Source organism: Anolis sagrei, chromosome Y (assembly GCF_037176765.1).
Source record: "Anolis sagrei isolate rAnoSag1 chromosome Y, rAnoSag1.mat, whole genome shotgun sequence".
NCBI lineage: Eukaryota > Metazoa > Chordata > Lepidosauria > Squamata > Dactyloidae > Anolis > Anolis sagrei.
This window is the reverse complement of record NC_090035.1, coordinates 1,393,158-1,416,149: the sequence shown is the minus strand read 5'-3', so window position 1 is coordinate 1,416,149 and position 22,992 is coordinate 1,393,158.

Sequence of the window (22,992 nt, the reverse complement as noted above, 5' to 3'; positions counted from 1 at the left end):
ATGCTCCTTGATTGTAGGTGAACTATAAATCCCACCAACTACAATTCCCAAATGTCAAGATCTATTTTCCCCAAACTCCACCAGTGTTCCCATTTGGGCATAGTGAGTATTTGTGCCAAGTTTGGTCCAGATCCATCATTGTTTGAGTCCACAGTGCTCTCTGGATGTAGGTGAACTACAACTCCAAACTCAAGGTCAATGCCCACCAAACTCTTCCAGGATTTTCTGTTGGCTTCTTTGTGTGCCAAGTTTGGCCCAATTGAATTGTTGGTAGGATTAAGAATGCTCCTTGATTGTAGGTGAACTATAAATCCCACCAACTACAATTCCCAAATGTCAAGATCTATTTTCCCCAAACTCCACCAGTGTTCCCATTTGGGCATAGTGAGTATTTGTGCCAAGTTTGGTCCAGATCCATCATTGTTTGAGTCCACAGTGCTCTCTGGATGTAGGTGAACTACAACTCCAAACTCAAGGTCAATGCCCACCAAACTCTTCCAGGATTTTCTGTTGGCTTCTTTGTGTGCCAAGTTTGGCCCAATTGAATTGTTGGTAGGATTAAGAATGCTCCTTGATTGTAGGTGAACTATAAATCCCACCAACTACAATTCCCAAATGTCAAGATCTATTTTCCCCAAACTCCACCAGTGTTCCCATTTGGGCATAGTGAGTATTTGTGCCAAGTTTGGTCCAGATCCATCATTGTTTGAGTCCACAGTGCTCTCTGGATGTAGGTGAACTACAACTCCAAACTCAAGGTCAATGCCCACCAAACTCTTCCAGGATTTTCTGTTGGCTTCTTTGTGTGCCAAGTTTGGCCCAATTGAATTGTTGGTAGGATTAAGAATGCTCCTTGATTGTAGGTGAACTATAAATCCCACCAACTACAATTCCCAAATGTCAAGATCTATTTTCCCCAAACTCCACCAGTGTTCCCATTTGGGCATAGTGAGTATTTGTGCCAAGTTTGGTCCAGATCCATCATTGTTTGAGTCCACAGTGCTCTCTGGATGTAGGTGAACTACAACTCCAAACTCAAGGTCAATGCCCACCAAACTCTTCCAGGATTTTCTGTTGGCTTCTTTGTGTGCCAAGTTTGGCCCAATTGAATTGTTGGTAGGATTAAGAATGCTCCTTGATTGTAGGTGAACTATAAATCCCACCAACTACAATTCCCAAATGTCAAGATCTATTTTCCCCAAACTCCACCAGTGTTCCCATTTGGGCATAGTGAGTATTTGTGCCAAGTTTGGTCCAGATCCATCATTGTTTGAGTCCACAGTGCTCTCTGGATGTAGGTGAACTACAACTCCAAACTCAAGGTCAATGCCCACCAAACTCTTCCAGGATTTTCTGTTGGCTTCTTTGTGTGCCAAGTTTGGCCCAATTGAATTGTTGGTAGGATTAAGAATGCTCCTTGATTGTAGGTGAACTATAAATCCCACCAACTACAATTCCCAAATGTCAAGATCTATTTTCCCCAAACTCCACCAGTGTTCCCATTTGGGCATAGTGAGTATTTGTGCCAAGTTTGGTCCAGATCCATCATTGTTTGAGTCCACAGTGCTCTCTGGATGTAGGTGAACTACAACTCCAAACTCAAGGTCAATGCCCACCAAACTCTTCCAGGATTTTCTGTTGGCTTCTTTGTGTGCCAAGTTTGGCCCAATTGAATTGTTGGTAGGATTAAGAATGCTCCTTGATTGTAGGTGAACTATAAATCCCACCAACTACAATTCCCAAATGTCAAGATCTATTTTCCCCAAACTCCACCAGTGTTCCCATTTGGGCATAGTGAGTATTTGTGCCAAGTTTGGTCCAGATCCATCATTATTTGAGTCCACAGTGCTCTCTGGATGTAGGTGAACTACAACTCCAAACTCAAGGTCAATGCCCACCAAACTCTTCCAGGATTTTCTGTTAGCTTCTTTGTGTGCCAAGTTTGGCCCAATTGAATTGTTGGTGGGGTGCAGAATGCTCTTTGATTGTAGGTGAACTATAAACCCCAGCAACTAAATCCCAGCAACTACAACTCCCAAATGACAAAATCAATACCCCTCCCCCCCCCCCCCCCCCAAACCAACCTCACCACTATTCAAATTTGGGCATATCGGGTATTTGTGCCAAATTTGGTCCTGTGAATGAAAATACATTGTGCTTATCAGATAATTAATTACATTATGATTCATAACAGGAGCAAAATTACAGTTATGAAGTAGCAACAAAAATAATGTTATGGTTGGGGGTCACCACAACATGAGGAACTGTATTAAGGGGTCACGGCATTAGGAAGGTTGAGAAACACTGCCCTAGCACATTGCAAAGTTACCTTGCTATTATTCCACTTTAATGGCACTTTTAAGGGCAAACAAGCTGAGGCTTAATCCAGGCAAGACAGAAGTCCTCCTGGTCAGTGCAAGGACAATTGGGGAATAGATCATAGAATCCTAGAATCCAAGAGTTGGAAGAGACCTCCTGGGCCATCATCCAGTCCTACCCCATTCTGCCAAGAAGCAGGAATATTGCATTCAAATCACCCCTGACAGATGGCCATCCAGCCTCTGTTTGAAAGCTTCCAAAGAAGGAGCCTCCACCACACTCCAGGGCAGAGAGTTCCACTGCTGAACGGCTCTCACAGTCAGGAAGTTCTTCCTAATGTTCAGATGGAATATCCTCTCTTGTAGTTTGAAGCCATTGTTCCATTGCGTCCTAGTCTTCAGGAAGGAAGCAGAAAGGAAGCTTGCTCCCTCCTCCTCCCTGTGGCTTCCTCTCACGTATTTATACATGGCTATCATGCCTCCTCTCATCCTTCTCTTCTTCAGGCTAAACATGCCCAGCTCCTTCAGCCACTCCTCATAGGGCTTGTTCTCCAGACCCTGGATCATTTTAGTCGCCCTCCTCTAGACACATTCCAACTTGTCAATATCTCTCTTGAATTGTGGTGCCCAAAATTGGACACAATATTCCAGGTAAAGTGGTCTAACCAAGGCGCAATAGAGCACGGGGAGCATGACTTCCCTGGACCTAAATACTAGGCTCCTATTGATGCAGGCCAAAATCCCATTGGCTTTTTTTGCCGCCACATCACATTCCTGGGTCATGTTCACCTTCCTCCCCACGAGGACTCCAAGATCTTTTCCACACATCCTGCTCTCGAGCCAGGCCTCACCGTCCCCCATTCTGTCTCTTTGCTTTTCCCTTTTTCCTGCCTAAGTGGAGTATCTTGCATTTGTCCCTGTTGAACTTCATTGTGTTAGTTTTGGCCAATCATCTCTCTCATCTGTCAAGATCGTTTTGCATTCTACTCCTGTCCTCTGGAGTATTGGCTCTCCCTCCCATTTTGGTGTCATCTGTAAACTTGATGATGATGATGATGATGATGATGATGATGATGATGATGATTAACTTTATTTATACCCCGCTAACATATCCCGAAGGACTCAGAGCGGCTTACAAAGGCCAAAGCCCTCAGTAAAACAACAATAACAACAACAACAACAACAACAACAACAACAACAACAACAACATGATCGTGCCTTCTAGCTCTTCATCTAAGACTTATTGTATGAACCATTGCCCTGGTGCCGAGGCATAATTTGACCCTTGTAAGCAATATCCAAGAATGCCACAGATGAATGAAGCATAGAATATGCTTTATTATGAACCTTTTCAAGTCATGGTTGGTTGATTCCCTGAATGCAGAATCAGTGGGTATGGATATATGTACAGCCAATTGAACATATAATATAATTATACCACTTTGTTTAGTAGACTTGTGTGCAGATTTGTATTCTTCTGTTTCCTTGGGTACTTTCTGTTACTTTAGTATCTCTAGCAACCCATAACGCAGTGTTTCTCAACCTGGGAGTTGGGACCCCAGGGTGGGTTGCAAGTGGGTGTCAGAAGGGTCTCCAAAGACCATCAGAAAACATCTATGCTGATGATCGTGCCATTACTGCTCAAGCAGGGAGCTTTGAGATGGTAGAACAGAAGCTTTCCGAAGCTCTAGGTGCTCTTACTGCCTATTACAGGGAAAACCAGCTGATTCCTAATCCATCCAAAACACAGACATGTGCCTTTCATCTCAAGAACAGACAAGCATCCTGAGCTCTGAAGATCATCTGGGAAGGAACCCCACTGGAGCATTGCAGCGCACCCAAATCCCTGGGAGTCACTCTGGACCGTGCTCTGACCTACAAGAAGCACTGCCTGAACATCAAGCAAAAAGTGGGTGCTAGAAACAACATCATACGAAAGCTGACTGGCACAACCTGGGGATCACAACCAGACACAGTGAAGACATCTGCCCTTGTGCTATGCTACTCTGCTGCTGAGTATGCATGCCCAGTGTGGAACACATCTCACCACGCTAAAACAGTGGATGTGGCTCTTAATGAGACATGCCGCATTATCACGGGGTGTCTGCGCCCTACACCACTGGAGAAATTACACTGTCTAGCCGGTATTGCACCACCTGACATCCGCCGGGAAGGAGCAGGCAATAGTGAAAGGACCAAGGCAGAGACATCTCCAGCTCATCCCCTGTTTGGGTATCAGCCAGCATGTCAACAACTTAAATCTAGAAATATTTTTCTAAGATCTACAGAGACACTCGCTGGAACACCTCAGCAAGCAAGAGTCCAAAAGTGGCAGGCTCAATCCCAGCACCTCAACCAATGGCTGATACCAAATGAGAGACTCCCCCCTGGGCACACAGAAGAAGACAGGGCGTCTTGGAAGGCACTGAACAGACTGCGCTCCGGCACCACGAGATGCAGAGCCAACCTCAAGAAATGGGGCCACAAAGTGGAATCCACGACATGCGAGTGTGGAGAGGAGCCAACCACTGACCACCTGCTGCAATGCGCCCTGAGCCCTGCCACATGATGCACAATGGAGGACCTTCTTGCAGCAACCCCAGAGGCACTCTAAGGGGCCAGAGACTGGTCAAAGGATACTTAATCAACTACCGAACTCACAAATTTTGTATTTTGTCTGTTTTTTTTTTTGCTTTGTTCTGTTAGAAATGTAATATAATTTGACTGGTTGTCCTGACATGACAAATAAGTACATAAATAAATATCAGAAAACACAGGATCTTCATTAACACGTTTCTTCCAATTTTATTTCTTTTCCTTTTGTCATTTCTTTACTGCTCATGGGAATGTTGGAAAGTAGGCATTGGTTGCATCTTGCCTCCTCCAAATGTGGGTGCGTGGAGGCTTCAGGAGTCCGTCCAGAATCCCACCACCACACATATATATGTCATGAGGACAACACATGACCCAGGGCCATAGTTTCCTTACTGCGGCTCTATTAAGAATCACTGGAAAGCAATTATTCCTTGGAGTCAACATTCTATTGACGATGGAAAGGAATGACTGCTCTCTGCAGAAAGATCAATTTCTCTATTATGAGAGCATTACTTAGAAAAGTCCAATTGAAGAGGCGTTTGTGAGGAAATGCAGCTTATGATGGCCCTTATTTCCATTCATTGACTGCTTTTCCTTGCAAAAAAATGGATTGAATCCATTCTAACATGATTCATTTATTATTGATGGCTGGCCTCTTCGTGAGCAATTACAAATTACATTCATAACTCTTTGGCATTTCATAGAATCCTAGAATCAAAGAGTTGGAAGAGACCTCCTGGGCCATCATCCAGTCCAACCCCGTTCTGCCAAGAAGCAGGAATATTGCATTCAAAGCACCCCTGACAGATGGCCACCCAGCCTCTGTTTAAAAGCTTCCAAAGAAGGAGCCTCCACCGCACTCCGGGGCAGAGAGTTCCACTGCTGAACGGCTCTCACAGTCAGGAAGTTCTTCCTCGTGTTCAGATGGAATCTCCTTGTTGTGGTTCCTCTCCACCAGGCACACTGCATTCAAATCACCCCTGACAGATGGCAATCCAGCCTCTACTTCAAAGCCTCCAAAGAAGGAGCCTGCACCACACTCTGGGGCAGAGAGTTCCACTGATGAACGGCTCTCACAGTCAGGAAGTTCTTCCTCATGTTCAGGTGGAATCTCCTTGTTGTGGTTCCTCTCCACCAGGCACACTGCATTCAAATCACCCCTGACAGATGGCAATCCAGCCTCTACTTCAAAGCCTCCAAAGAAGGAGCCTGCACCACACTCTGGGGCAGAGAGTTCCACTGATGAACGGCTCTCACAGTCAGGAAGTTCTTCCTCATGTTCAGGTGGAATCTCCTCTTTTGTAGTTTGAAGCCATGGCTCCATTGCGTCCTAGTCTCCAGGGAAGCAGAAAACAAGCTTGCTCCCTCCTCCCTATGAGTTCCCCTCACATCTTGATCCATGGCCCTCATCATGTCTCCTCTAAGCCTTCTCTTCTTCAGTCTAAACATGCTCAGCTCCTTAAGCCGCTCCTTGTTCTCCAGACCCTTGGTCATTTTAGTCTCCCTCTTCCTCTGGACACATTCCAGCTTGTCAATATCTCTCTTCAATTGTGTTGTCCAGAATTGGACACAATATTCCAGGCGTGGTCTAACAAAAGCGGAATAGAGCATGGGGAGCATGACTTCCCTGGATCTAGACACTAGGCTCCTCTTGATGCAGGCCAACATCCCATTGGCTTTTTTTGTTGCCACATCACATTGTTGGCTTATGTTTAACTTCCTGTCCATGAGGACTCCAAGGTCTTTTTCACACGTGCTGCTCTCGAGTGAGGCCTCATCATCCCCCATTCTGTCTCTTTGCATTTCGTTTTTCCTGCCAAAGTGGAGTATCTTGCATTTGTCCCTGTTGAACTTCATTGTGTTAGTTTTGGCCCATCATCTCTCTAATCTGTCAAGATCGTTTTGAATCCTGCTCCTGTCCTCTGGAGTCTTGGCACTCCTTCCCAATTTGGTCCCGTCTGCAAACTTGATGATCCTGCCTTCTCGCCCTTCATCCAAGTCATTGATGAAGATCCTGATCAGGACCGGGCCCAGGACGGAACCCTGCGGATGGCCCTCCACTTGTCACTTCTTTCCAGGATGAAGAGGAGGAAGCCTTGGGGAGAATCATCCATTTCGTTCGTCCATTTAACCAATTCCAGATCCACCTCATCGTAGTTCTGCCTCGCCCACCTTGGACTAGTTTCCTTGCCAGAAGGTCATGGGGGACCTTGTCGAAGAAGGCCTTCCTGAAATCCAGACACGCTCCATCCACGGCATCATTCCCCGCATCTACCCAGCTTGTAACTCTCTCGAAAAAAGAGATCAGATGAGTCTGGCATGACTTGTTTTTGATCAATCCGTGTTGACTATTAGCGATGACCACATTTCCTTCTAAGTGTTTGCAGACCACTTCCTTGACCATCTTTTCCAGAATCTTGCCTGGTATCGACGTGAGGCTGACCGGACATTGGTCATTGTTTGGGTCATCCCTTTTCCCCTTCTTGAAGACTGGGACCACATTGGCCCTCCTCCAGTCTGATGGAACATTTTTTTTGAAGTGTCATGTCTAGAAACTCACATTATGAAGGAATTGCAAGCACTACTTTAAATAATATTGAAAAGCAGGGTGACTGTTTAAGAAGGCAATGCTGGGGAATGCACAAAACAGATTGTTTTCCTGCCTGAAGTCATTGCAGGGTAGGTTTCCCTGTAACAAAAACATCCCGTCGCTCCTCCTGGAGAAATACCAAACCCAGGAAAGTGCTTCACAAAGACACGCAGGGGTAGATAATTAACAGGAGTGGAGCAAACAAAGCCCCCAGGAAGTCTCCCTGTCTATAATTAGGAACCGTCAGCTGTCTCAAAACAGAAAGGAAATCAAGAGGATGTCTGTCTGGTGGATTTGACAAGCTAAAATGCACACCATTCTATTTTCCAATGGCAAACGTGCCAGGGATGTCATATGCATAGCATAGCCTTATGCCAGTGGTCCTTGATCCGTGGGTCCTCCGGTGTTTTGGCCTACAACTCCCAGAAATCCCAGCCAGTTCACCAGCTGTTAGGATTTCTGGGAGCTGAAGGCCAAAACATCTGGAGACCCACAGGTTGAGAAACTTCCATTCTTGGGCAAGGTTCTGGAGCAGGTGGTCACTACTCAGCTGCAGGGATTCTTAGACGATCATGATTATCTGGACCCATTTCAGTCAGGTGTCAAGCCTGGTCATGGAACCGAGACAACTTTGATCACCTTGGTGGAAAATCTCCACAGAGAACTTGACAAGCGGAGTGTGTCCTTATTGGTTCTCCTGGACATCTCAGCGACTTTCGATACCACCAACCATGGTGTCCTCCTAGGTTGACTCTTGAGAATGGGTCTTGGGAGCACTGCACTCCAGTGGCTCAGTTCCTTCCTTGAGGGCCATACTCAGTTGGCGAAGCTGGAGGACACCTGCTCGGATCCCTGGCCTTTGACCTGTGGGGTCCCTTTTACATCAAGTTTGAAGCCTGGTCATGGTACTGAGATGGCTTTGGTTGTTTTGGTGGATGATCTCCACAGAGAACTTGACAAGGGGAGTGTGTCCTTGTTGGTTGTTCTGGACATCTCAGCGGTTTTCAATACCATCACCCATGGTATCCTTCTAGGTTGACTCTGGAGAATGGGTCTCGGGAGCACTGTACTCCAGTGGCTCCATTCCTTCCTTGAGGGCCATACTCAGTTGGCGAAGCTGGGGGATACCTGCTCGGATCCCTGGCCATTGACCTGTGGGGTCCCTTTTAAGTCAGGTTTCAAGCCTGGTCATGGTACTGAGATGGCTTTGATTGTTTTGGTGGATGATCTCCACAGAGAACTTGACAAGGGGAGTGTGTCCTTGTTGGTTCTCCTGGACATCTCAGCAGCTTTCGATACCACCAACCATGGTGTCCTCCTGGGTTGACTCTCGAGGATGGGTCTCAGGGACACTGCACTCAAGTGGCTCCTTTCCTTCCTTGAGGGCCATACTCAGTTGGTGAAGCTGAGGGACACCTGCTTGGACCCCTGGCCTTTGACTTGGGGGTCCCACAATGTTCCATTCTTTTCCCCATGCTATTCAATGTCTACATGAAACATCCGGGTGAGATCATCAGGAGTTTTGGAGTTTGGTGCCATCTCTACACAGCAACCCAGTGATTCTGGCCATAAAAGCCTTCAACAACACATCATCATCATCATCATTATTGTATCAAATAAAAAGCAACAGTGTATAACAATAGCATAGGTCATGGCAATGAAATCACTTCACTCTCATATAACACATAGAAAATTCCATTTGCTTTTAAAAGTTACTTTTCAGGGGCATTTTGGGGATGTGTAGAGGTGCCTTTGAGAAGCATTGGCTCCCAGGCCAAATAGTGGTGAACTTGCGCTGAGTTTTAGTCTAAACTGCAAAGGAGTGCTTAAAGGCGACAAACCTGTTGTGGAGGAGATACGTTTCAGCACCCTGGAGAGCGGCTTCACCATTTCAGGTTGTATGCCATTCCCTTATCAAGCCCAAAGCTTTGTAAAGCCGGTGAAAGTAATTTAAAAAGTCTGACATGATACAAAAGTTGGACAGTGAAGGAAACTGACAGGGACGGGAGAATCAACTCATTGGAAATGAGTTGCTGGAGAAGAGTTCTGCGGGTGGAATGGACTGCCAAGCAGACAAAACACTGGGGCTGGCAGCAAGTTCAGCCTGAGCTCTCCTGAGGTGCCAAGAGGGCTAAATTTAGGCTTATTGTACTTTGGGAACATCGAAAGAAAACATGACTCAACAACAACAACAACAACAACAACCACAACCGCAACGGAAACAAGAGTAACCAAATTTATTACATTGACGAAGGCTTTCATGGCCAGAATCACTGGGTTGTTGTATGTTTTTTCGGACCATATGGCCATGGTCTCCTGACGTTTTGCCTGCATCTATGGCAAGCATCCTATAGCCCCCAAAAAACCTACAACAACCCAGTGATTCTGGCCATGAAAGCCTTTGACAACACAGTGATACCAACTTCCCCTGAGAAAATGCCCCAAGAGAGATACGTGCCTTGTAACCTTACTTTCTGGATATCCCTCGTACAGTGTGAAATTTGCACTTGGAGAGAAATGGAATGAGGATGCTCATCTCTTCTAACCTTCACCACAATGCTAGTCAATGAGCTACTGACGACTGGCACTGCTCATTCACTTCCGCTGGCTTCCTATTACATGGCAGTGATACCAACTTCCCCTGAGAAAATTCCCCAAGAGAGATACGTGCCTTGTAACCTTACTTTCTGGATATCCCTCGTACAGTGCGGACTTTGCACTTGGATGGAAATGGAATGAGAACACTCATCTCTTCTAACTTTCACCACAACTCTAGTCGATGAGCTACTGACAACTAGCACTGCTCATTCACTTCCACTAGCTTTCTGCTACACAGTAGTGATACCAACTTCCCCCAAGAAAATTCCCTGTGAGAACTACATGCCTTGTAACCTTACTTTCTGGATATCCATCTTACAGTGCAAACTTCACACTTGGTGGGAAATTGAATAAGGATGCTCTTTTCTAACCTTCACCACAATGCTAGTCAATGAGCTACTGATGACTGGCACTGCTCATTCGCTTCCACTGGCTTCTTGCTACACGGTAGTGATACCAACTTTCCCCAACATGCCTTGTAACCTTACTGATGAAGTTTTCACCATCTTTTAGGCAGGTTTTCCACACACAGGTAAAAACTGTTTTATCACAGCAGCTTGTAAACATTTTTATGTTCTGGATATCCCTCATACCGTGCGAACTTCACACTTGGCGGGAAATGGAATGAGGATGCTCATCTCTTCTAACCTTCACCACAATGCTAGTCGATGAGCTGCTGACGACTGGCACTGCTCATTTGCTTCCACTGGCTTCCTGCTACACGGCACTGATACCAACTTCTCCCGATGTGCCTTGTGGCCTTACTTTCTGGATATCCCTCGTACAGTGTGAACTTTGCACTTGGAGGGAAATGGAATGAGGACGCTCATCTCTTCTAACCTTCACCACAATGCTAGTCGATGAGCTACTGATGACTGACACTGCTCATTCGCTTCTACTGGCTTCCTACTACACGGCAGTGATACCAACTTCCCCCGACATGCCTTGTGACCTTAATTTCTGGATATCCCTCATACAGTGTGAACTTTGCACTTGAAGGGAAATGGAATGAGGATGCTCATCTCTTACCTTCACCACAATGCTAGTCGATGAGCTACTGACAACTGGCACTGCTCATTCACTTCCACTGGCTTCCTACTACATGGCAGTGATGCCAACTTCCCCCGAGAAAATTCCCAGTGAGAACTATGTGCCTTGTAACCTTACTTTCTGGATATCCCTTGTACTGTGCAAACTTCACACTTGGTGGAAAATGGAATGAGGATGCTCATCTCTTCTAACCTTTACCACAATGCTAGTCGATGAGCTACTGACGACTGACACTGCTCATTCGCTTCTACTGGCTTCCTACTACACGGCAGTGATACCAACTTCCCCCGACGTACCTTGTGACCTTAATTTCTGGATATCCCTCATATAGTGTGAACTTCACACTTGGTGGGAAATGGAATGAGGATGGTCATCTCATCTAACCTTCACCATAATGCTAGCCGATGAGCTACTGACGACTGGCACTGTTCATTCGCTTCCACTGGCTTCCTACTACACAGCAGTGATACCAACTTCCCCCAACGTGCCTTGTGACCTTAATTTCTGGATATCCGTCATACAGTGTGAACTTCACACTTGGTGGGAAATGGAATGAGGACATTAATCTCTTCTAACCTTCACCACAACGCTAGTTGATGAGCTACTGATGACTGACACCGCTCATACACTTCCACTGGCTTCCTGCTACACAGTAGTGATACCAACTTCCCCCGACGTGCCTTGTGACCTTAATTTCTGGATATCCTTCATATAGTATGAACTTCACACTTGGTGGGAAATGGAATGAGGATGCTCATCTCTTCTAACCTTCACAACGCTAGTCGATGAGCTACTGACGACTGACACTGCTCATACACTTCCACTGGCTTCCTGCTACACGGTAGTGATACCAACTTTCCCCGACGTGCCTTGTGACCTTAATTTCTGGATATCCCTCATATAGTGTGAACTTCACACTTGGTGGGAAATGGAATGAGGACGCTCATCTCTTCTAACCTTCACCATAATGCTAGTTGATGAGCTACTGACGACTGGCACTGCTCATTCACTTCCACTGGCTTCCTACTACATGGCAGTGATACCAACTTTCCCTGAGAAAATTCCTAGTGAGAACTACATGCTGTGCAACCTTACTTTCTGGATAACCCTCACATTTTTGCGCAGAGTAGTATGATTAACTTCCTGCAAATAATGCTGCCAAAGGGACTTGTCACTGGACTTGCGTAGAAAAGCATTTCTGTCGAAATCATTTGTGAAAAGTTTCCAATAAATAAAGTATGAACTCCATTTCTGGGACAACGACTCTTTCTTGTATTAATAAATAGAGATGGGGGGATGTCCTGATAATTATAAATGAAATTGGGGGAAAGAAGGGGAGAGGATGAACCCAAAGCAAATTAAATTATACATCTAACAAGCATAAACAGAGCCCTCCTTTCAGCAAACATAACCCACTTCTTCAAAGAAACAAAAAGCAGATGCAATTATTCCGACGAGCTTTTATCTCATCAGGGTACCACGTCTCCGATAAGGCCCCCTCCCTCCTGAATGCGCCCCTCCCTCCCCGTCCCCTCCGTACCCACCCGCAGCAGATCTTAAGGCACTTTTGTGCTACTCTTGGGTGGAAAATATATATATATTCAGTGTTGCTGGATGCTGTTTAAACTAGTTTATCCATGACAGCTGTGAGACTTTCCAGTCCCTTGATGATAAGCACCCGGGCTGCTCCAACTCCAGCTTGGGAACCCTGGCTGAATCAATCAAGGCGCCAGCACACTTGCAACACCTCCATTAAGCAGCGCAGCAGGGAGGAAGAACGGGCCGCCTTTCATTCCCACCTGGCAAACGGGAACACTTCAAACATTTCTTCTTCTCCTCGCCGTGGAGGAGGATTTATATTTTTATTAAACTCTTTCTACCTGGCTTTCTCTCGCAAAGATCTCAGGGTGGCTTGCAGGCAAACATCCGAACCAAGGGGTTAACACCATCAAAGGAAATCCTTGGAGGAGAAGGCAGTCAACAACACAAGGAATGAGTTGAAACAGAAGAGAGTCTGCATCCCAATCTCTGTTGCCACACTGTAGCTGACACTAATTTGCAAGAATGCAGTGAAACTCTCTTCGGTGTATTGTCAGGTAATTTTCAATGGTAAGCAAACAGTATTTTGGCGCTCCCCCCCCCCCCCAACCAATCATTGATATTAGGCCTGGGTGGTTTCGTTCGTTAATTTTGTAATTCGTTAAATATTCGTTATTTTTAGCAATTACGAAATGAATACAAAACATTTTTTTCAAACCCAGAAGGGTTTTTCAATAACGAAACGGCATCCTCCATCCTTTTTACGAGCTTCTGCCCGTTTCGGAAATGGGATGGAGGATGCTGGTGCCTGGGAGCCAATCCGGCGCTCCCAAGCACCCAAGCAGTGCACCACGGCTGATTTTGATTGGCCGGGAAGCCCTTTAAAAGCGGCTCCGCCTGGCCGCTTTGCTCAGTGTTGCGGAGGCAAGGGAGAAGGGAGGTCCGGGAGGGCGGCTTGCATTGGCTTGCATTGGCTTGCATTGGCTTGCATTGGCTTGCATTGGCTTGCATTGGCTTGCATTGGCTTGCATTGGCTTGCATTGGCTTGCATTGGCTTGGCTTGGTTGGCTGGCTAAACTGGATTTCCTTGCATTGATTCCTTAATTCCTTAATTCTGTTGTTGGGAGAGCGAGGGTGGTTTTTGTTAATTTGTTAATTTTCCATTTTTAAATATTTTTGAAAAATACCTTTCTTTTATTCTTAAAAAAAAAAATCAAAAAATATTCTAAAAAAAGAAAAGAATCTTGTGTGCCTGTGTGTGCGTTTGTCATTTGTGTAGTTCCAACCAGTGCGCTCCTTTTGCCAACAGAAAGTGCTATAATACAGTACTCGCTCATTATTTGTGTAGTTCCAACCAGTGCGCTCCTTTTGCCAACACAAAGTGCTATAATACAGTACTCGCTCATTATTTGTGTAGTTCCAACCAGTGCGCTCCTTTTGCCAACACAAAGTGCTATAATACAGTACTCGCTCATTATTTGTGTAGTTCCAACCAGTGCGCTCCTTTTGCCAACAGAAAGTGCTATAATACAGTACTCGCTCATTATTTGTGTAGTTCCAACTAGTGCGCTCCTTTTGCCAACACAAAGTGCTATAATACAGTACTCGCTCATTATTTGTGTACTTCCAACCAGTGCGCTCCTTTTGCCAACACAAAGTGCTATATATAATATAATACAGTGCAATTAGCACGAATAACAAAATTTCGTAAATGCCTTTTGCGCATGCGCTAACGCGGTGCGCCATCTTAACGAATCGATTTGTTATTAGCGATGCATACAAATAACGAAATTTCGTAAATGCTTTGCGCATGCGCCAACGCGGGCGCCATCTTAACGAATCGATTCGTAAATATTTACAAAATTTCGTAAATACCGAACTTTTTTAAGGGAAAATTTTGTAATTATTTTAAATATCGAAACAAAAAAAAACCCCAATTACAAATCGATTTTAGAAACAAATTTTTCCGTTGTTACCCAGTCCTAATTGATATATATTTTCTGTGTTGCAATCCAGAGCAGGGAACGAGGCCCTCAGATAACTCTCCACCACACTTGGCTGTGAAAAACAATCCTTTTTTATTGAAGAAAAATGGTTACAAAATGAAGGAAAAATGCAAGTCAAAAGCCACAGCAAAATCAGCAAACATGAATTTAAATGGACAAAGCAAAACCAAAAGCCTCACTATGAAATACTGGAACCTGTTAGCAATCCACTAACCATACTTGATATCCTAGAAATCTTTCCAAACTATGGCCAGGGAACCGGGAGAACTGCCAAGGTCTTCATCAATTCTGAAACGATGCCTGAACTGAGGCAATCAGCCTGGCGTAAGGCAATTAAAACTCAAGAATCGGTTCCGTGAACCGCCCTTCTGTTTTGAAGCCAATGTTTTTAATTCTTGAATTCAGGAGGATCGACGCAAACTGAATGTTTTACTTCTGTCTTCCCAAATTTGGCCCCTTCTGTTGTCATTACATTTAACAGGTGCAGAAGGGAGTGAAAGGTCATGGCTTCCCTCTGAAACATTCTCATGAACACTGGTACTTTCATTTTCCAAATCTACAGAAGTTCCTTCCTCACTAATTTCAGGAACATTGGCATTTTCCAAACCTACAGCAGTTTCTTCCTCACTAATTTCAGGAGCATTGGCATCAAAAGGTACATTTCCACTAGCATCAGTAAATATACTTTCATTAGCATCAGGAGGAACAAACAGAGAATCAGGTTCAAGTTCAAACTCAGGCTGAACCCCAACATTCTGTTTGTCGTGGGAGTTCTGTGTGCCATATTTGGTTCAATTCCATCATTGGTGGAGTTCAGAATGCTCTTTGATTGTAGGTGAACTATACATCCCAGTAACTACACTTGCCGCACTTGCTCCCTTGCCTGGCCCGCTTTGGGTCCGGAGGCGTGCCTGAAGACCCCGGCGTGTGCACCAAAAGTCACCTCTTCTCCTGACTTTCTCCCCAGCCATTGGGACCAAGAGAGAGAGAGAGAGAGAGAGGTGGAGATGCCCAACTTTCCTGAAGGAAGGCGCAAAAACAAAGGAGGGAGCGGAGGTGGGAGATACCTCCAGCCGGAGGGGCTCTCTCTCTCTCTCTCTCTTGGTCCCAATGGCTGAAGAGAAAGTCAGGAGAAGAGGCGACTTTTGGTGCGCACGCTGGGGTCTTCAGACACGCCTCCGGACCCGAAGCGGGCCAGACGTGGCGGCTCCGCCCCTTGGCCCACCTGCGGATTGGGGAGAGGACAGGAGGCGGGTGGAGCACCAGGGGATCGGGAAAGGGAGCCGGTCATGAGGAAGGGATCGAACACGGAGAACGATTGAGCGCTGGCTCTGCTTGCACACTCAATGGCCGGGTGGAGCAGGAACGAGAGGGGCTAGGCGGGGCTCAAGGGCCCGGCCCCTTTGGGAAGAGGATCGCCCGGCAGCGAGGCAAGAAAGCCGAGGCTCCCCCCGGACTGCTAGGGCTGTTGTGAGCTGAGGGGGCGCTCCTCAAGTGGCGGTCGAGGGGCATTTACAGAGGCGCCTCTGCGCCCCTGGCAAAAAAAAAGTGTTCTGCGACTGCTTACTTCGCGTAATGGACGAGCCGCCCCTGCTTAGAGTCAACATCTCCCTTCAATTGTGGTGCCCAGAATTGGACACAGTGTGATTCCAGATGTGGTCTGACCAAGTCAGAATAGAGCATGGGGAGCATGACTTCCATGGATCCAAACACTAGGCTCCTATTATATTAAATGGATGAGCCGCCCTTGCCCCCGGGGTCCCGACCCCCAGGTTGAGAAACACTGCTCTAGATGCTTTCAAATTCCTTTCACTTACATCAGTGTTTCTCAACCTGGGGGTCGGGACCCCTCAGGGGGTCGCGAGGGGGTGTCAGAGGGGTCACCAAAGACCATAAGAAAATACAGTATTTTCTGATGGTCATTGGGATTCCATGTGGGAAGTTTGAGCCAATTCTATTGTTGGTGGAGTTCAGAATGTTCTTTCATTGTAATGAACTATAAATTCCAGCAACTACAACTCCCAAATGTCAAGATCTATTTTCCCCATACTCCACCACTGGATGAATTGCCACCAAATTTGGACACAAGACACCTACTAACCCAAGGAGTGGCCGTCACTCATGAAATTGAGTTGGAATTCGACTGGATGGCCTTAAGTATTTTCTGTTGGTCATGGGGGTTCTGTGTGGGAAGTTTGGCCCAATTCATTGGTGGGGTTCAGAATGCTGTTTGATTGTAGGTGAACTATAAATCCCAGCTACTACAACTCCCAAATGTCAAGGTCTATTTTCCCCAAACTCCCATCTGTGTTCACATTTGGGCATATTGAGTAGTTGTGCCAAGTTTGCTCCAGATCCACCATTGCATTAGTCCACGGTGCACTCTGGATATAGGTGAACTACAACTCCCAAACTCAAGGTCAATGCCCATCAAACCCTTCCAGTGTTTTCCGTTGGTCATGGGAGCCAAGTTTGGTTGAAATCCATCACTGGTGGAGTTCAGAATGCTCTTTGATTATAACTGAACTATAAATCCCAGCAACTACAACTCCCAAATTACAAAATCAGTCCTCCCCCAACCCCACTACCATTCACATTTGGGTGTATTGGGTATTTGTGCCCAGTTTGGTCCAGTGAATGAAAATACATCCTGCATATCTGATATTTATATTATGATATATAACAGTAGTAAAATGACTGTTATGAAGTAGCAACGAAAACAATGTTATGGTTGGGGGTCACCACCACATGGGGAACTGTATTAAGGGGTCACGGCATTAGGAAGGTTGAGAACCACTGACTTACATGAATGCAGCCAGTGCTTTGACAAAAACAAGCTACTAAAATAAATAAATGGATGGCTTGTTTTTTATATATATACAGGGTTAGTCAAAATGAATAGGCCAATAAGAAAATTAATTGTACCCGAATGTATGTTTACTGTAACCAAACCACAGCTACGTAGCGACAGATAAACTATCAAAGTTTTTTTTGAGCAACACACATGTACGTTAATGCCACTAGGCGTCGCTAGGAGTCGCTGTTTTCAAAATGGCGGAATCAGGCAAAGAGAAGGCGTTTTGTGTGATGACATTTGCTAAAACAATGTCAGTAATTACGGTCCAGCGAGAATTTCGAGCCAAGTATGGCAAGGAACCACCTCACACCATGCGACTTTTCTCTCTGGGGTATGTGAAAGACACTGTGTTCCGACCTCCATTACCGCTGACCTTGGACGACTTAAAACAGCGCATATGTGCTGCATTCAATACCATTACGTCGGATGTGCTGCAACGGATGTGGAATGAACTGGACTATCGCTTGGACGTCTGCCGTGTCACACGGGGCGCCCATATCAAACATCTCTGAAGGTGAGACAAAACTTTGATAATTTATCTGTCGATACGTAGCTGTAGTTTGGTTACAATAAACATACATTCGTCTAAAATTAATTTTCTTATTGGCCTATTCATTTTGACTAACCCTGTATATCCAAGGAGATGTCCTCTCTTTTTGCTGCTGTGATATTGATTTAGAGCACAAGGTCCTTGGGTGCCTAGATGTGGAATGGTATGACCACCTGCTTGGCCTAAGCCAAACGATAGCGTTTAACCTTCTGTGCTTGTCCCTTTCTCTGTTTTCGCGTGCTGCCTATTAGCGGCAAATGTGTATTTGGGTTTCATTAAGGTCCTGCACACCTTCGGTTGCCTCGAGTATTTCATCTGCGCTTGTTTAAGGTTCAAAGGATGATTCCTTGACAAGGAGCAAAACTCCTTCCAATTACTGAAGATGTGTTTCTTCTCGTGTCATGAAAAATTGAACAAACTTGTAAAGTTTCCCTCTTACAGCAACTTATGGCTATCCTGGTTTTTTAAAAAAGGAGCATCCTGCCATGATGACATGGAGAGTTCTGCCTTTGTGTCGAAGATGGGAGTCAAAATGCTCAACACGGATGAGATGAGGAAGAGTCACAAACAGGCAAGGCACATAGTCAAGGCGAACACACAGTACTTAAAACTAGCAAGAAACCAAAAAAAAAAAATCAGACCTCTGAGGAAGCCTGCCATAGATGCAGGCGAAACGTCAGGAGAAATGCCTCTAGAACATGGTCATATAGCCCGAAAAAACCCACAAGAACTGAGTGATTCCGGCCATGAAAGCCTTCAACAATACAAAAAAATCCCAATTAGTGATTTTTAATTTATCGTGTCATCAGCAACCAGACATTTGTATTACATTTTTAACAAAAACAAACAAACAAACAAACAAAACACAGAATTTCCAAGATTGGTGGTTGATTAGATGTCCTTTGACCAGTATCTGGCCACTTGGAGTGCCTCTGGTGTTGCCGCAAGGAGGTCCTCCATGGTGCATCATGTGGCCGGGCTCAGGTTGCATTGCAGCAGGTGGTCAGTGGTTTGCTCTTCTCCACACTCGCATGTCGTGGATTCCACTTTGTGGCTCCATTTCTTGAGGTTGGCTCTGCATCTCGTGGTGCCAGAGCGCAGTCTGTTCACGCCTTCCAAGTCGCCTCATCTTCTGTGTGCCCAGGGGGGAGTCCCTCATTTGGTATCAGCCATGGATTGAGGTGCTGGGTTTGAGCCTGCCACTTTTGTACTCTCGCTTGCTGAGGTGTTCCAGCAAGGGTCTCTGTAGATCTTAGAAAACTATGTCTTGATTTAAGTCATTGATGTGCTGGCTGATACCCAAACAGGGGATGAGCTGGAGGTGTCTCTGCCTTGGTCCTTTCACTATTGGCTGCTCCTTCCCGGCGGATGTCAGGTGGTGCAATACCGGCTAAGCAGTGTCATTTCTCCAGTGGTGTAGGGTGCAGACACCCTGTGATAATGCGGCATGTCTCATTAAGAGCCTCATCCACTGTTTTAGCGTGGTGAGATGTGTTCCACACTGGGCATGCATACTCAGCAGCAGAGTAGCACAGCGCAAGGGCAGATGTCTTCACTGTGTCTGGTTGTGAGCCCCAGGTTGTGCCAGTCAGCTTTCGTATGAGATTGTTTCTAGCGCCCACTTTTTGCTTGATGTTCAGGCAGTGCTTCTTGTAGGTCAGAGCACGGTCCACAGTGACTCCTAGGGATTTCGGTGCGCTGCAATGCTCCAGTGGGATTCCTTCCTTCCCAGGTAATAATCCTGAGAGCTCGGGATGCTTGTCTGTTCTGAAGGTGAAAGGCACATGTCTGTGTTTTAGATGGGTTGGGGATCAGCTGGTTTCCCCTGTAATATGTGATATAACCTGGTATTCAGTTTTGCAGTTATAGATTTGTACCCTAGAGTTATGGGTCTGGAGTTATGGGAGTGATCCTGGATCCATCACTGAGCCTGGAACCCCAATTCTTGGCGGAGGCCAGGGGAACTTTTGCATAACCAAAGCTTGTGCACCAGTTGCGCCCATACCTTGGGAAGTCAGACTTGGCCACTGTTCCATCCCGAATAGACTACTGCAATGTGCTCTATGTGGGGTTGCCTTTGAAGACTGTTCAGAAGCTCCAAATGGTCCAACCAGTGGCAGCCAGATTGCTCACTGGAGCAGGGTATCAGTATTTCAATGTGGGCCTGCTATTGGCTGATAAGAAAGTCAAGTTAATTAGGACTATTGTTGTTGTTTTGTGCCTTCAAGTAATTTCAGACTTAGGGTGCACCTAAGTTTAGGGCAGGGGTCAGGGAAATGGTTTTTGAGGAACACATCCAGGCCACAGCCTGTTGTTTGTGGACCCCTAAGGTAGATCCAAACAATGCCATCCTATACAGCTTGAGCTGCATATAATGCTCCAACCATTATATGGTTTTACACCAGGCATGGGCCAACTTGGGCCCTCCCTCTAGGTGTTTTGGACTTCAACTCCCCCAATTCCTCCAGCACATGGACAACATAATTCAGTATGTGGACCACCTACCCATAGCACAGGTATGGGCCAGCTTAGGCCCTCCAAGTGTTTTGGACTACAGCTCCCAAAATTCCTTCAGTATGTGGGCAACGCCCTTCAGTATGTGGATGAAATACTCACAGTACAAACATGGGCCAACTTGGACCCTCCCTCCAGGTGCTGTGGACTTCAACCCCCACAATTCCTTCAGTATGCGGACAGTATCCTTCAGTATGTGGACCACATACCCATAGCACAGGCATGGGCCAACTTGGGCCTTCCAGGTGTTTTGGATTACAACTCCCACAATTCCTTCTGTATGTGGGCAATGCCCTTCAGTATGTGGATGAAATACTCATAGTACAAACATGGGCCAACAAGGTGCTTGTTTATAGAGCTATTGTCCTCTCAACCCTGCTCTATGCCTGCGAGACGTGGACTGTCTTCAGACGTCACATGCAACTCCTGGAACGATTCCATCAGCACTGCCTCCAGAAAATCCTGCAAATATCCTGGGAAGACAAGTGGACAAACGTCAGCATGCTGGAAGACCACCAGCATTGAAGTGATGGTCCTCCACCATCAACTCTGCTGGACCGGCCACGTTGTCCGGATGCCCGACCACCGTCTCCCAAAGCAGTTGCTCCACTCCGAACTCAAGAACGGAAAACGGAATGTTGGTGGGCAGGAAAAGAGATTCAAAGATGGGTTCAAAGCCAGCCTTAAAAGCTTTGGCATAGACACTGAGAAGTGGGAAGCCCTGGCCCTTGACCGCTCCAGTTGGAGTTCAGCTGTGACCAGCAGTGCTGCAGAATTTGAAGAGGCATGAATGGAGGGCGAAAGGGAGAAGCATGCCAAGAGGAAGGCGCGTCAAGCCAACCGCGACCGAGACTGCCTTCCACCTGGAAACCAATGCCTTCACTGTGGGAGAAGATGCGGGTCAAGAAGAGGGCTCCACAGCCACATACAGACCCACAAGAATATTGGAAGACAATCATCCTCGGAAAACGAGGGATTGCCTAAGTAAGTAAGTACACACACACAAAAGAGAGAGAGAGGGAAGGGGGAGAGTTGCAAAGCATTGCCTTTCAAGTGACATTGTGTTCAATGTGGGCAAGCAAAGGTGTGCGATGAAGGCTGGCCAAACAGTCCAACTCGGCGCATCTGTAGCGTCTCTCTTTGGAACGGAGCCACCAAGGAATCCATCATGAATCATAATTTTGCAGCTGTTGATTTGATTATCTCCCCATTCTGATCCTCCTTAATGCACTCTGTGCCGCAAACAGCATTACATAATTTAATGACTGAGGGCTGAGCAAGGCTGGTGTCACAGTTCATCCTGCCCTGGATCTGAAAATAGACATGGGCAGCATCGGGAGTCGAGCTCCCAGAGAAGCCTCTCCTTTCCAAACACACTCGGAGGGGGTTGGGGGACCTGCCCAAGCCAACCATGTGTGAACATTGAATATCAGTCTCTAGGCAGCAGAAGATCATCTGGTTAAGTGGACGAACCCAGAGAGTGCTCACTAACGCTTCCTCTTCATCTTGGAAAGAAGTGACAAGTGGAGTGCCGCAGGGTTCCCCCCTGGGCCCGGTCCTGTTCAACATCTTTATTAATGACTTAGATGAAGGGCGAGAAGGCAGGATCATCAAGTTTGCAGATGACACCAAATGGGGAGGGAGAGCCAATCGTCCAGAGGACAGGAGCAGGATTCAAAACGATCTTGACAGATTAGAGAGATGGGCCAAAACTAACAAAATGAAGTTCAACAGTGACAAATGCAAGACACTCCACTTTGGCAGAAAAAAATGAAATGCAAAGATACAGAATGGGGGACAGTGCCTGGCTCAAGAGCAGTACGAGTGAAAAAGATCTTGGAGTCCTCGTGGACAACAAGTTAAACATGAGCCAGGAATGTGACGTGGCGGCAAAAAAAGCCAATGGGATTTTGGCCTGCTTCAAGAGGAGGAGCCTAGTGTCTAGATCTAAGGAAGTAATGCTACCCCTCTATTCTCTTTTGGTTAGACCACATCTGGAATATTGTGTCCAATTCTGGGCACCACAATTCAAGAGAGATATTGACAAGCTGGAATGTGTCTCAAATGATCAAGGGTCTGGAGAACAAGCCCTATGAGGAGCGGCTTGGGGAACCGGGCATGTTTAGCCTGAAGAAGAGAAGGCTAAGAGGAGACATGATAGCCATGTATAAATATGTGAGAGGAAGCTACAGGGAAGAGGGAGCAAGCTTCCTTTCTGCTTCCCTAGAGACAAGGACGCAATGGAGGAACGCCTTCAAACTACAAGAGAGGAGATTCCATCTGAACATGAGGAAGAACTTCCTGACTGTGAGAGCCGTTCAGCAGTGGAACTCTCTGCCCCGGAGGGAGTGTGGTGGAGGCTCCTTCTTTGGAAG